This window comes from Sinohyriopsis cumingii, unplaced genomic scaffold (genome assembly GCF_028554795.1).
Source record: "Sinohyriopsis cumingii isolate HCF-2022 unplaced genomic scaffold, ASM2855479v2 utg000615l, whole genome shotgun sequence".
Taxonomy (NCBI): Eukaryota; Metazoa; Mollusca; class Bivalvia; order Unionida; family Unionidae; genus Sinohyriopsis; species Sinohyriopsis cumingii.
This window is the reverse complement of record NW_028315917.1, coordinates 1,397,140-1,412,133: the sequence shown is the minus strand read 5'-3', so window position 1 is coordinate 1,412,133 and position 14,994 is coordinate 1,397,140. Positions and strand designations below refer to the sequence as shown.

Below are 14,994 nucleotides of genomic sequence, written 5' to 3'. Positions count from 1 at the left end.
ACTGGGAATACATATACATCAAAACTTACTCTATGCATAATAAAATTCCATCGGAGGGTATCTACGTCACTTCCGTTGATTCCTGAGTAATCATTTCGTATAGAGTCTTTTAAAAAATCTGTGATCCAACCCTCTATCTGAAATCAAGCATTTTCCTGTTTGAATTATTTTAGGGAACTTGTCAGCAAACCGTCATATATATATATATATATATATATATATATATATATATATATATATATATATATATATATATATATATATATATATATATATTCGCCCACCATTTGTTCAGAAAAGAAAAAGAAAACCTAACTCAGAAACTGAATATTGTAATGGCAGAAGATTAAATAAAATAGTTTATTAATTATGGCAATCACGTAGCTTTTCTACACTCTGCCTGATGCCTCTATCGTTAACTTAAGGGATGCGAATTTATACAGAACCTTTTATTGGGTTCTTTCTGATTGACGAGCTGGTAATATCTTTATCCTAATGACTTATAAAAGGTGATTAGAATTTCTAGTAAAATCTAACCACTAGCATGTGTCTTGAATATGAAACCAAGGTTTTGTATCGTTTTTGTTGTTCTTATTTCTTGTTTTCTTCTAAAAATGAACTGATAGTCAAATTTTAAAGAAACTCTTCTGTTATCATGATATGTAAATTTTCAAAATAACAAAATCTTTTATCAATACCTTTCCTCTGAGTGTGGTCACCAATATGACACATATTAACTCCAGCATGACAAGTACTAAAAGCACAACGGCATACTGAAAGAAAACAATATATATATATATATATATATATATATATATATATATATATATATATATATATATATATATATATATATATATGACACAAATTTGATTAACGTGTTAGTTAACATATTAGAGCGGCATAATTTCTCCCACATGCAGTATAATCCACTCTTCAACCGCATACTCATCAACCCACAAGTGAAAATGATCTAAGGGAAGAAGTTAAGGTACTTTATACGGGAACTGACTCACTAGGCGAATAGAATTAAACGCTCAGTTCAGTGTACAAAAACACACTGTATTTCGACATAGAAATGTACGTACTTAAAATTATATTTGCAAATTAACAGCTATATATCAAACAGAGGAAAGCGCTTTTCCCTGAATCTACGATTAATGTATGGTAGAGTTCTTAACCTTTTTGGGTGGCAACCCAGATTGGGTTTGTGGTGTTAGCCTGGCGACTCGTGCTTCAGTTGTGAAACAAGAAACAAGCAACTCAGTATAAACGTTAAAATTTTATATTAAATTAAAATAGTTATTCGTTCAAAAGTATATATATTGTTAAAAGAAGATCATAAAATTCAGCAAGTTATGATATATTAATTCGAACCTTGACTTTGCACAAGTTTTGAAAGTTTTTTAAATCGTGGTCTTGGATTTGAAAAGCTTCATCTTAGTTCATGCTCTGACTGTAGTCGATTTTGGAACATAGTTTTTGTTATACTATGTGCTGGAAACTCTGCCTCGCACAAGTACGAAGTATAAAAGGCAGTATTACTATTAAAGTTCATTTACCAGGATTGGTGTTTTTTATCACATTTGATTCATGAACGCAATGAGCGATTCAGTTTGCTTTTTAAAATGTCTCGTCGTTTTGGATCTCAACACGTTGTTCTTAATGCTTATAAACGCCTGAAATGTCATCAGGCAAATCATTTTGGTAGCATGAAATGTGTTGCGCATTAAGCTGTATTTCGCCACGTCACCTGGAATGTAGGAGTTGGTTCTATTATCAATTTTGCTAAATGCTCCACGATGGCGTTCTGTACTTCGATGAATTGAGCATTTTAGCATTCCATAAGCAAATTTAATGTGAGAAAAGAAGCAGTCTTCCTATAGTTTTTCTCTTTCACAACTTCAGTCTTTCCATTGAAAGCTGTCTACTTCTCTTTTTAGTCCAGCTAGCATCTTATGGCGTTGTATTCAAAAATATTTAGGTTGTTGATTTCGACAAATATATCCGACAGATAAGTCACTTGTAATATCCACTTTGAATCGGAGAACGTTGGAGCTGGCGTGGGATGATTATTCTCAGCAAAACAATTTCCACCTCAATGCATAATGCCACAACTTCTGGAAGGACCTTACATCGAGACAACCACCTGACCTGACAGTGATTTAGCGAGTGCATATACTCTGAGCCAAAATCAGAGCACATCTGGCTAAAGTACTTGCTCCTGAACGACCATGCTTTGATGGATTTAACAACCTAAATGAACTCTTTCATCTCAAGCTCCAACTGCGGCAACAGCCTCTGGAAAGTAAAAGTATCCCAATGGCGGATCAGTGAAAATTGTTCACTGCCAGTTTCACTACCTTCATTCTGTCACAAAAACCTTCGCACTTCCGAACATTACTGGTGAACCATCATGGCACACACTGAAACATTGATTCCAGTTCAATATTTCTTCATTAGAAAAACAAATCTACTATTTTAAAATATCTTCTCCGGTTGTGTTGGTAGCAATTGGTTTTGCAAAACATTCTTTTTCCATATTTTAAGACCTGGGTTGCGCATCGGATGAGAATCGATAATTTTCTGGACAAGGTGCCATCGTCAGCAGGAAGCGGGGCGGGGGATGGGGCACTTCTTGAAAGTAGTAGAAAGCTCGTCTTTAATGGCGCCCTCTATTCAAGGTCAGCTTATTCTCCATGCACACTTTCTTCCACCAATTAAATTCTAAAGAAATAAATCAACTTGGGAAAGAAATTTCAGATTATTAAGGTCGATCTCGACGAATCACTGAAAACAGCATGGCGACCAACGGACTAAGAACCACAGATGTATTGGAATATGTTTACATACAATAAATTTATATCAAATAACAATATACCTTCAAGTTTGTTTGTTTTCTGCATGTTTCAACGGCACTTTAGTCCATTTTTTGTTTTACATAACGCCGAGGAAATGAGAGTTCAATGCCTTATTCCGACGACACAATGAGACAGCCGACACTGACTGGTTTTGGCGGGTATCGAATTGAGACACTTGGATTACGATTCAAATGTTCTTCCAACAGAGCTACCGCGACTCCTTATACAACAAATATAGTAATAATATATAGATATATCAGCATGGATTCCAGGGAACAAAGGATAAATAAACCAACCCACTCAGCTCCTTCCAGTCTAACGTGCCAGTCAACAAACTACTGCCCTACCCAGATATCTAGAAACACTATGTCAATCCACCAGACAATTTACCCACCTCTCATCTATTGCGTATTTTGACATGACTAGCCTCGTACATTTATATATGTGCATGTAATTTTTGTATTTATGTATATAAATACACATATGTCCTTACGGACTCATATAAATCTCTAATTACATACCTAGATACCAACAGACATACAAACATAAATGCAAAACTAAATACTTACGGTGATCAGTAAAGCTTTGAGCCTAAGAATAGTGACAATGATCCCAAAAATTCCAAGTAGGAGAAACAAGACACCAATAACAATGACTGGAATGCAAACCACCTTTATAGTTTCACCAATGTTCAGAGTACTTGGTAAATTGACGCTGACGTTGGCACTTTCTAACGCTTTTTTGGAAGAACGTGTAACCCATGTACTTATCCGCCGTGTTGTTGTCATAGCAGACGATGCAAGACCCTATCATCAAAGCGGCACCCAAAAGCTGAAAAAGTAAAGATGAACAATGACGGTAATAGGTAAAGTTCCATGCAAGTGTGGTGCTATTACTTTCCTATCCATAATTGTACTTATACGTCATCATAGGCATTCTAATAATTACAAAAAGCCTTGAGATCATTTAGCAACTTTTATCAAAGCCTTTGCCATCCCGATGTCTTCAGAATATAATCTGACTTAACCGTTAAGTATACAACGAGGTATTTCCTGTCGCATGATAGAAAAGATCTTGTAAGGAAATAATGGTCATTTTGAACTGACATCATGTCCGTGGCTGTTACTCTATCATTCAACTCACAAGGATTGCATGATGTATAATCGCTAAGAGCAACGCAACCAACAGTTTCGGGCCATTGAATCCCATTCATTAAATCATTTTACTTTTTTTTAATAAAATCTGCATGATTGACATTAAAACAGTTCAGGTATTTTAATTATTTTTGAAGCCTTGTCGATTATTTTCGAATTATTGTATAAATTTAATACAAACACTTATAAGTTAAACAAAATTTTAACAAAAAGTACAGATTCATGTCAAAACATTATTATATTTAACTAAACTTTAGTAATAGTAATTCAAAATACTTGAATATTACCAAATCTGAATGCAAATAAAATTTGTTTTTTTTTCTAAACGCTCTCTTCTTTTTCTTCAATATTTGAACAACAGTCATTAAAACTTAAGAGTTTTCGATAAAAGTTATGTTGTCTGTCAAAATTTAAGAAAAATTTATGAGAAATAATTTAAAGAGAGAAAACAGAATAAACATTTCTCAGCAGAATAAAAATTTATATAGAAATAATTTAAAACTACTAAAACAAAAATTGAAAAATAATGACTTTTGTTTCAAAATAGTTGAAAGTTACAAAATAATCATTTTATATTAATACACAATACTGATAATTAATTAAAAGTGATAAAATAATCATTAAAAACATAACAATTATCTTAGTTTCTCTTTAAGGAGTTATATTTTCTTTGTTTTCAAGATATAATTAAAATTATTGGAAGTTTAGTCAAAGAATTAATATATATATATATATATATATATATATATATATATATATATATATATATATATATATATATATATATATATATATATATATATAATTAGACTTGTCTGAAAATATTAGGAAATTTAGTAAACATACTAACATACTATAAAAATGATATATTTTATTTAAAATACTTCAGATTATTATTTACAACAAGGAAATTTAGTAATAATATTTAATGGTCAATGAACTTTTAAATCAAAATTATTACAATAATTAGAATTAGAAAAACTTCGTTTTTAAACAATTCAAAAATGCAAATGTTAAAAAGTTCAGGCAATTGCTTTATTAAACAGCTTTTTCTTTGCTAGGAACTTTAGCTTGAATCAGTGAAAAATAATTAGAGCTGTTTCTTAAACAACTGAAATCGTATACTCAAATAATGGAAATTTAATTTGCTTCATAGGCCTTTACAATCTGTTTGAAATAAGATAGACAGGTCTGGCGGTCTAAGTAGTTAGAGCGTCCGCCTCGGATGCGGAAGGTCACTTTTTCGAACCATGGCCGAGTCATATCAAATACTTTGAAAAATGGTACTAGCAGCTGCCTCGCTTGGCGCTTTGCATTAAAAGGTTAGTTTTAGGACTGGTCAGCCTAGTATCAGGATAAGTCTTGGTCTAGAAGATTAATCGTTGAATCATAAGTTGAAAGAAGTATCTTTTTAATACATTTAATGGTACATAGACATTACGTCCAAAAACTGCTTCAAAAGTCTCAAGGCTAACAATTCTTGAACTGATTCTCTAACAGAATGAACATCCTTAATTCAATCATTTTCTGTATCAAAGCAAATCAGACCGACCATGAAACCTTTAACAAGCTCACTGACTTTCAGGGTGATAGGCTGAGGATTTAAATTTATGCAAAACTTCTTGGAAAATTTCAGAACTATTATTTGACCCTTGATCATATTGGAAAGATTTGGGAAGCCATCAAGTGTTAAAAAATACTTTTAACAAACCCTTTAATATCTGTCCAAGGAAATGTCTCCGTAAATCTTGTGGATTTAAACATTATGATCAATAAGTATTCAATTCCTGAGTTGGTCTTAGGTTACGAGGCCGACATAGTATACCATTATTCTGCTAAACGCTGTGTTAAATGCATCTTATATATATTTCGATTGGGTTGTCTATTCTTTTGACAAGTATGATAAGATCTACAGCATTTATAAACATCACATTTTAAAATCTGGGCAATAAAAATAGTCAAGATCTTTTTTTTTGACTCCTAAGTGACCAGCCAAGGGAATTTCATGAGCTAGAGTAATAATGTCCTGTTGGTATAACCTCGAAACCCACAATTTGATAGCTCACTGACCACTAGTCACCAAAGAGTATCTCGTGTGGTCTCCATTTTCTCATAAGCATCTCATTTTTCGCAATGTAACAAACTGGAACTTATTTGGCTTCAGTTTTACTAATAGCCATCTGTTAAACAAACAGGAGATCTCATGATATTATTCATGTTCGGCAACGAGTGATTGTTTTTGTCACCCTGATTAAAAAAGGATCACTGTGATCAGTACCTATTGATTTATCAATAACACGAACAAAGGTGACTTCTTCAAAAGACTGACCAATAAATGTATCAGCATAAAGTAACAATATCCTGATAGAAATGATTCTCATGAGCTCCTGTTGTCATAGGTCCGGTAATTGCACAAGCAGGATAAAAACCAGGGATTTCATGCTATATGATATCAAATTTTGATCCAAGCAAGGCTTGTCAGTTACAAGTGGATCAAGGGAGACATTATCTCAGCTAGGTCATTACCTGGTAATAGATCAATAGTTGTTATAGGTACAATAGTCACTGCAATAACATTCATGGGTCCGGAAACTAAGTCTGATGCAAAATTGACATAATGGAGAGGAATATTTAAAAAATCTGCACTCTTCTTCTTGAATAAGATTTTGAGTAGACTTCTTAGGAAAAAGAGCTAAATAATCAGCTCCGTGTCTATTACAATTTTAGTAATCGATAGGATTGGAAAAAATATCTCAAAAGTGATACAGAGTTTGAAAATAAGACTGGGGTGTATTTGACACAACAAATATATTTCATTCATTAGAAGACTGTGACATAGACCTGGTTCAAATACAAGCATTTGGAATATATCTGTCTCTATTATGCTGCTTACGTTTCAACTTGTAACAATCATAAACAACGTGCCTGTTCTTTTATATACAATACATTCACGTATGAAGAGATAAGGTTTTCTGATCAAACCTGTAAGATGTTTAATTTCTAAAAGAAAATTGTGCCATTCTGCAATTATTTGAACTACTCCTGTGCAACTGAAATGATCTTTTACTGATTTGGTTAGTTAAGTAATAATCATCGGCTATGTAATCAATATCTACAATTATGAACCAAGATAGATTTTGATGTGGCTGTACCTCATGAACTCTTTATTTAATACGAGTTTTCTTGGCTCGGCACCATCTATCAAATAATTGTTTGGTTTCCCTTGCAAATTCCACATGGGTCTGTCCAGTATCTTTTCTACAATTCCTTAACCTTTCTCGTATGCTTCAGGTACTACCTTATAATAATTCAGGACATATTCCTTCCCCCGAATCATAATCATCACTTTGTTGTACTTCAGCATACTGCAGCTACCACGAGCATTGCCAGTAAGTCCTCTTTGCAATAATAATATCCAATCCTCTCATGACCATATTAATCTTTAAAGTATTTTCTCAAAGAGATTAAAGTATTTATCAACTTTGTGTTCTTTAATAGGGGTTACTTGCATCTCTCTCTCTCCCTCCATCTCTCTCTCTCTCTCTGTATGACTCTGTCTCTGTCCCTCTACGTATCTCTTTGTCTCTTTGTCTCTCTCTCTCTCTCTCTCTCTCTCTCTGTATGACTCTGTCTCTGTCCCTCTACGTATCTCTTTGTCTCTTTGTCTCTCTCTCTCTCTCTCTCTCTCTCTCTCTCCATCTGCATTTGTATTTAACCCCTCTTCACTATGTCTTTCCATTTCTTCTCTATGAATTTGAATTTGCTTCTTTATCTCTCTCCAGCATTACATTTTCCACTCTGAATTTCCAATTTTTTCTGAAGCTAAAAAGCTAAAACGTTTTTAATTCGAATTCCATCTGGGTTATTAGCTGTAATTCTTTTACTTTTCTATGAAAACCAAATATAGATTTACGAATCAAACCCAAGCACTATTACCCAAACAATGTATTTTTCACCAAATGATCAAGATCTTCCATAACTCTGTCTTTGTTAAAATGCTGTTGCTTCATAAAAATCACAGCGTATGGCAAACTCAAGCAACTTGTCCTTTTTCATAAACTCTGACACTTTCTTGTAGGATTTAAACCGAAATTCTCAACTTTAGATGTGAATGCTTGCTGGTTTCGCTAAAGATTTCTCAGATGTGTGAAAATAAAACCATACCAATGACGATCAAAATTCCTAAATTAGAAAGGCAATGTGTAATATCTCTGAAATGTTTTATACAAATTCGGAAACCGTAAGATCTTCCAATTTTTGTTAAGTCTCTTAGTCTTAAAATAACAGGAAACTGTGAAACCTTTAATTTAATTAGTCTTGAATTTCATGATATAACGCAATGTCGGAAACAAAAATGTCATTGAACGAGTTCAAAACATCGAAACAATCATGTTACTCCAAAAGGCAATGAGCACTTTAGTGATTCCAAGTAATATTTTAAATACATATTTCCTCTCGGGATAATTCTGGTTTCAACAACATTGCTCTAAACTCAGATCACAAATGGATACCCACAGACTGGTCAAATGGAATAATTTATTCAGTTATCAAATCCCTATGTAACATTAAAGCAAATTTTAATATATCTAAATATTATTTACGAATTAAGAAATAAAATTTAAAATATAATAGTTCAGATTTTGATTTTATTTGTAACAGTATTATATCTTCTTTCTTTCCACCGTGAGTCAAGCTTAATTGATGATTTTGTTACCAATATTCATTTATGATCATGTAAAGGAAATTGAAAGAAAATGTTTTTAAAATAATAGAATATCACGAAGCGAAGTAGGTATTCCTTTTTTTAAAAAAACCCGTAGACCTATGTAATCATGAAAAACTACAAAATAATTAATACACTATACGATTTAAAAAAAAAAATCTTCTCCCTAAAAGTAACCCATTGATACATACATACATACATACATACATACATACATACATACATACATACATATCGCCCTTGCCACAGTACTTAAACTACTATTCTAAAAGTAGTTAATGACATTCTCTCTGCTTTGGATAACGGAAAGATTACAGTCCTCACCCTCCTTGATTTGTCTGCAGCATTTGACACAACAGACCATGATATATTACTTCACCGTCTCCAGCATGTACTTGACATTCATGATACAGCCTTAATGTGGTTCAAGTCCTACTTGGTCAACAGGACACAAATTGTATCTGCGAATGGAATACACTCCAGCCCAGTTCATTTATGTTGTGGCGTTCCAGAGGGGTCTGTTCTTGGACCTGTTCTCTTCATTCTATACACTCAGTCGCTCTCAAGTGTCATAGATCATCATCCAGTGTCTCACAATTGTACGCTGATGACACCCAAATATACAAATCTAGCCACCATCTGAAGCTGATGCTACCATCCAAGGTGTAGAGAGGTGCATTTCTGATGTGAAATCATGGATGACATGTAACAAACTGCAGATGAATGATGATAAAACTGAGGCCATTCCGATCACAACACAAAGACTTTCTCATTCACATCCTTCACCGCAAACAATAAATATCAGCAACACCAACATTAAATTCACACAATCAGTAGGAAACCTAGGTGTTACTCTGGACAGTACTCTCACATGGCACCAACATGTCATGAACATATGCAAGGCTGCATATCTTGAGCTGAGACCCATCAGCTCCATACCCAAATATCTTTCAGTTGATGCCACTAAAACACTTGTGTGTTCATTATTACTTTCAAGACTGGACTATTGTAACTCAATTCTGTCTGCTTCATCTCAGTATCTGCTCCAGAAACATCAAAAAGTTCAAAACACAGCTACTCGGATCATACTTAGAGTACCACGATCAGAGCACACCTCCCCGCTACTCTGTACCCTACACTGGCTATCCATTCGATCCAAAATCAAACACAAAATTTGTTCTCTGTGCTACGTTTCACTGTCGGACTCCAGTCCAACATACCTATCCGACCTCACCTATGTGTACACAGCAGCAAGATACTTACGCTCCTCTTCTCACAATCGTATACTCATTATTCCCACTATGAAAACAAAGTCATATGGACAGCGTTCTTTTACATACCAGGGCCCAGCAACGTGGAATGAATTGCCCACTGAATTTAGACACAAAGACACAGTGATCCCATTCAAGAGTGCTCTCAAAACTCACTTATTTCGACTGCAAGAACAAACTTAGACCTAATAATGTTTTCTACCTTAAATAGTCTCAGTATATTTGTTTATGTTTTCTATTTTCATGGTGTTTGTTTTTTGTAATCATATCATTATATATGTTTTTTTTTTATCTTATAGGTGATGTCTAATGTTGTAAAGCGATTAGAGCTTCTAAAGATTAGGCGCTATACAAAGTCCTCATTATTATTACATACATACATACATACATACATACATACATACATACATACATACATACATACATACATGCATGCATGTGTGGAAAATGAATGTTATATGCAGACATTATATCCTTCTGTATTCTCCTTAATACTAGTAAAGACAAAAAATAAAATAGTTCTAATACATAATATCGCTAACATTTAATATATTAGGGGGACTCCATTAGTCTATAACATAATATATTAATTTGTAATTTGATTTTTTAGGTTTCTAAATATTTATTTTAAATTTTGAATTTTCCTGGATTTTAGAGATAATGTTAATTAAATCCCTTGACTGAAGATTTATGTTATATTTTTCGTGAAGAAAAGAAAACGTTAAAGTACAGCTCATGATATATCGAAGATTTCCAAGGAAGAGGAATTCACGTTATACCATGGAATTTTAGAAGTGTTTGGATATTAGCTGCTTGTTATTTAATTAGACATTCAAAATATTGTTGGCTGTATCATTCCGATTACCGTAAGATAACAGTCTATCATAAGAACATTGAGCTGGTCTTTCATCGATACTCAAGGAACTTTGGATTGCGAGTCTAATGCAACCGAGCTATCGCGGCTTCAAAGTGTGTGAAAAAGTTTCTTTGTTGCTATCAAACGTTTGCTTAGGAAGTGGGTTTATTTATTTATTTATTTATTTATTTATTTATTTATTTTTACCCCGATATCACTCCTTTTCAGCGGCGTTAGAATCAATTGTTTGGATATGTGTTTGCATTTACATTTACCTTTAAATATGTACCTCTTCCGCTGAAAAATAAAACACATTTGCGTTTGTATAAATAAAATAATCATTTCTTGTAACTTACAGAGAAAAATATATTTATCCCCACGAAACCGATGCGACTCGTGCGAATGCACTTTTCTACTGTGCACGTGAGACCCATCACTATAAACAGACCGTCCCTGTACCGCTATTGGGTGATCATTAGATACAACCACAACGGGATCGTTAGGCCTAGAAAAGTAACCTGCAACAAAAAAAATATGTGAATCACATTTTCCTCTAGATTTGTGTTGAAAGTCCAAAACATGAAATATTTTCAGACAACCCCTATAAAATTGCTTGAGAGCACATGCACAGATGTGTTCGCACCATCATTATAATGTATCCTTAGCCTTACTGGTCACTGCAGTTAGACCTCAGTAAATGTCTACATTACAATTACGTAAATTAAAAAAGTAATGTGAATTCTTTTAACTTAAATATATTTGGTGTCGTTTTGGAAATTTAACAATATTAAATTGTTTGTTCTGGTGCAAATCAAAGCGTGCATTGTATATTTCATTTTATGGAAGCAATGAACGAGACATACTGAAAAAGAGTAACTTTTCAAAGCCAGAGTGGAACTTTACTTGCCTGTTTTCAGTAAATTATTTTACCTCTTACAACGAATTGTACCTAGAACTGGAATACGTGATTTGAAATTGTCATCCCAATTAACTGATATACTGAATGTACCGATGCGCCAAACGTATTGCTGTTTGACAATATTGTATCTATCCATAATGTCTTTGAAGGAAATCATAATAATCACAAACTGATGATTTAGCCCAAAGTATTATCAGTTGTCATTACAATGAATAATTTAAATAAATCAATCCTTCCAAATGATAACTGAACACAACTCAAAGACCGATTACACTAGACCGATGTTAAAATATGAATAATTGTGTTTACTTTAAAATTTGCATACAGACTGCCACCTGACTTATGACACAACGGAATGCCCAGGACCAAGGTCATTTACAGCTGAATTTTCCAACAAATTCTTAAATAAGGTCATGTCTGCTTATTTACATTTTAGCAAACTACCTGGCAAAAATCAGGTAACCGATGTGTTTTTTTTTTTTTTGTTTTTTTTTTACAATGGTTAACCAATGTTCTTAATGCAAATCCAATTAATCACGTTTAAAAAATTACATCTTAAAGTAGTTAAATCTACAGTCACGGACAAATTAAAAACAAACACACAATAGATATTCATAACAATACCGTATTGATCTATACTAGGGATTGTACCATTGTAATATACTGTATGGATCTTTATAGCAGTAACAGCTTGTTGGATTTTGCTTTATAATATAATGGATGCCACTTAAACACAGATGTTAAAAACTACGAGTTTATTGCAACTGTCTATACATATGTAAACACTTCAAGGTATTGTGTTATAAATACATATGGCCACCTCTGGAAAAACGATTATTATAAGCTACTTTAGAGATACACCCTCACATGTGGTAGAATTGTTACAGATTTTATCAATGATGTCTCTCGAATTTTATCGGGGAACAATAGTGCAAACCATTCTACAAACGTAAGGTAGAAGCGATAGCGGAATTTTTGATACAGTCAATTACTGCGCTCAGGATTGTCTAATGTGACGCAGTTGTACTATCTTACACCCTGTATTGACCCCACCCTTTGTGTACACAAGATCAGGCTTTCTAGGTTACCTGTTATTCTTAATAGACTGGTTCCATTGAACTTCGCTATGCACACCTCTGATTTCGAGATAGTGAAGGTACAACTAGATAAATGCTACATGTCGATATTCGTTTTGATAACCTAAACACATCTGTTTTAACTGCAAACATACGTAAGTGACATTGCAGTCTACAGATAAATATAAGTCAGTACAGGTGACATATAAACATTAGCGTTTGTAAAATCTGTATCAAATTTAGTTAAGAACATAACTACTTAAAATAAATAACAGTTACAATCTTACACGTATTTCTATATATGTCTCATTTTCTGAGTTTAAAATTATCACAGATCAGTAAAAAATAGGTAAAAGCATTTTCCATATTCTGTAATAACATTAAGACGCTATAGTCATAAGTACATATACAATATACACCCTGCTAGCACGCACCAGCCCCTATTCAGTTTTCGACCATACATATTTCACCAAAGAAGTTCCTCATACAGTGGTTTTCATAAAGAAGAAAAACACATATACAAATTCATTACTTAACAAATGTCTCTCCTAAAAGAAGCTATGGTTGTTTATACATTCTGCTTTTGATACGACTTCAAGTTAGCAAATTATAATAATGGTACATATACATTGTAAATTATGCTGAGAGTAGTTTTTGGAGCAAGAGAGATCTGGTCTTCATTAAGCTTGTAGGTGGAACATACCGTGTATAAGCTAGGTAAGTTGGAACTTAGTTGTTTGGAAAAAGAAAAACACTCTACGAAACTCTCAACTGAATAGTGAACCTAGTAATTGCCATCTTTCATTCTGGCATCTGATATAGTTGATTAAGTTAGTGCCGGGGCCCTGATGATGATGATGAGTAGTAAGGGGATGTTGACGATGATGGCAATAATTATGACGATGACGACCGCAACGAAAACAGAAGGAAAACAATACAACAAAAAATCTAGAAGAGCATTCATCTCCAAACAAGCATATTAGTAAAGGAGAACAAATTAAAATTATTTATATTAGCTACACAATGAAAGTTTCATTGTTGTTACTATTATCCAAACAATATGTAATGTTTATAATTTTGAGAGGATTTCTAATATTATTGAGTCTGATATCTCCCCCCGATATTACTTAAACTCAAATCTCGAGAATGGTTTTCAATCGATTTTGGTCAATATTTTACTTTTATCAAATATGAGAATCCATCTTCATTGTAATTGTTTTCATTACTTAACCTCCTCACTATTACACAATTGAGATAAAACGCTGCGAACGTTTTAACTTTACAGAAATTTAACTATAACGATTGCATTATCTGAGTCTCTTCTTTTCTTGGGGGCCCCGAGTGGCCGAGTGGTCTAAAGCGCTCTCCGTTACGGATCACTGTCATCTCACCTCTGTCTGCGTGGGTTCGAGTATCGGATTCGGCCAATGTGGATATGTGAGAAAGCTTGCCTGTACCTTCTCGAGGGTCGGTGGTTCTTTCCGGGATTTTCCCGGGTTCTTCTTCCACCATTAATACTGGCCGCCATGTATAGCCTATCGCGTGCTGAAAAATGGCGTTAAACCCTACAATAACTACAAAAACAACTTCTTTTCTGGCAAATATCAAACCCTGAATTTGACAGATAGCGCGCTGGTGTCACTTACCTTGCTAATAAAAATCTTCTGTATATATATCGGTAAAATATTCATTAGTTCGTCAAATACTATTGGCTTCTGTTGTTCACTTTAGCCTCTAAGTCAAATAGTACGCGGCAAATAACTGCCTTCTCTGTCTTGTAGATATGTTTGTGATCAAATAAGGAACACAATAAATTAGATTAATACAAAAATATGCGCTTCAAGACTATTGTCAATGCGTTGTGCCTAAAATAAAAGCTGTGATAATGAAGTCGTCAGTCCATCTATGAGAACATGTTAGTTTGCATAAATTAGGAGTGTGGTGCAACTTCTATTGATAAGAGGTGAATGCTTTGAACTCTGATACCACCTGAGTACACTTATAAATATTAAAAATCATGTGAATGCCTGATAGCCCCACCCTTTCGCGACACGGTATAAAGTAAATTAACTTGGCGGTACGAATTTGGCGACAAAGGCCGAGAGCGACACTTGCGTAAAGCTTCACCACCCAC

At 33.7% G+C, this 14,994-nt stretch overlaps 1 long non-coding RNA gene across 1 annotated transcript; it reads right to left on the bottom strand.

Moving 5' to 3' along the window:
* Positions 1-697: 697 nt before the first annotated feature.
* Positions 698-14,708, bottom strand: LOC149773764 (uncharacterized). The gene is made up of 4 exons (XR_016417289.1): positions 14,507-14,708; positions 11,222-11,383; positions 3,431-3,692; positions 698-773 (listed from the first exon to the last, which is right to left on the bottom strand). It is a non-coding gene; the product is annotated as an uncharacterized LOC149773764 (long non-coding RNA).
* Between the last annotated feature and the right edge of the window lie 286 nt (positions 14,709-14,994).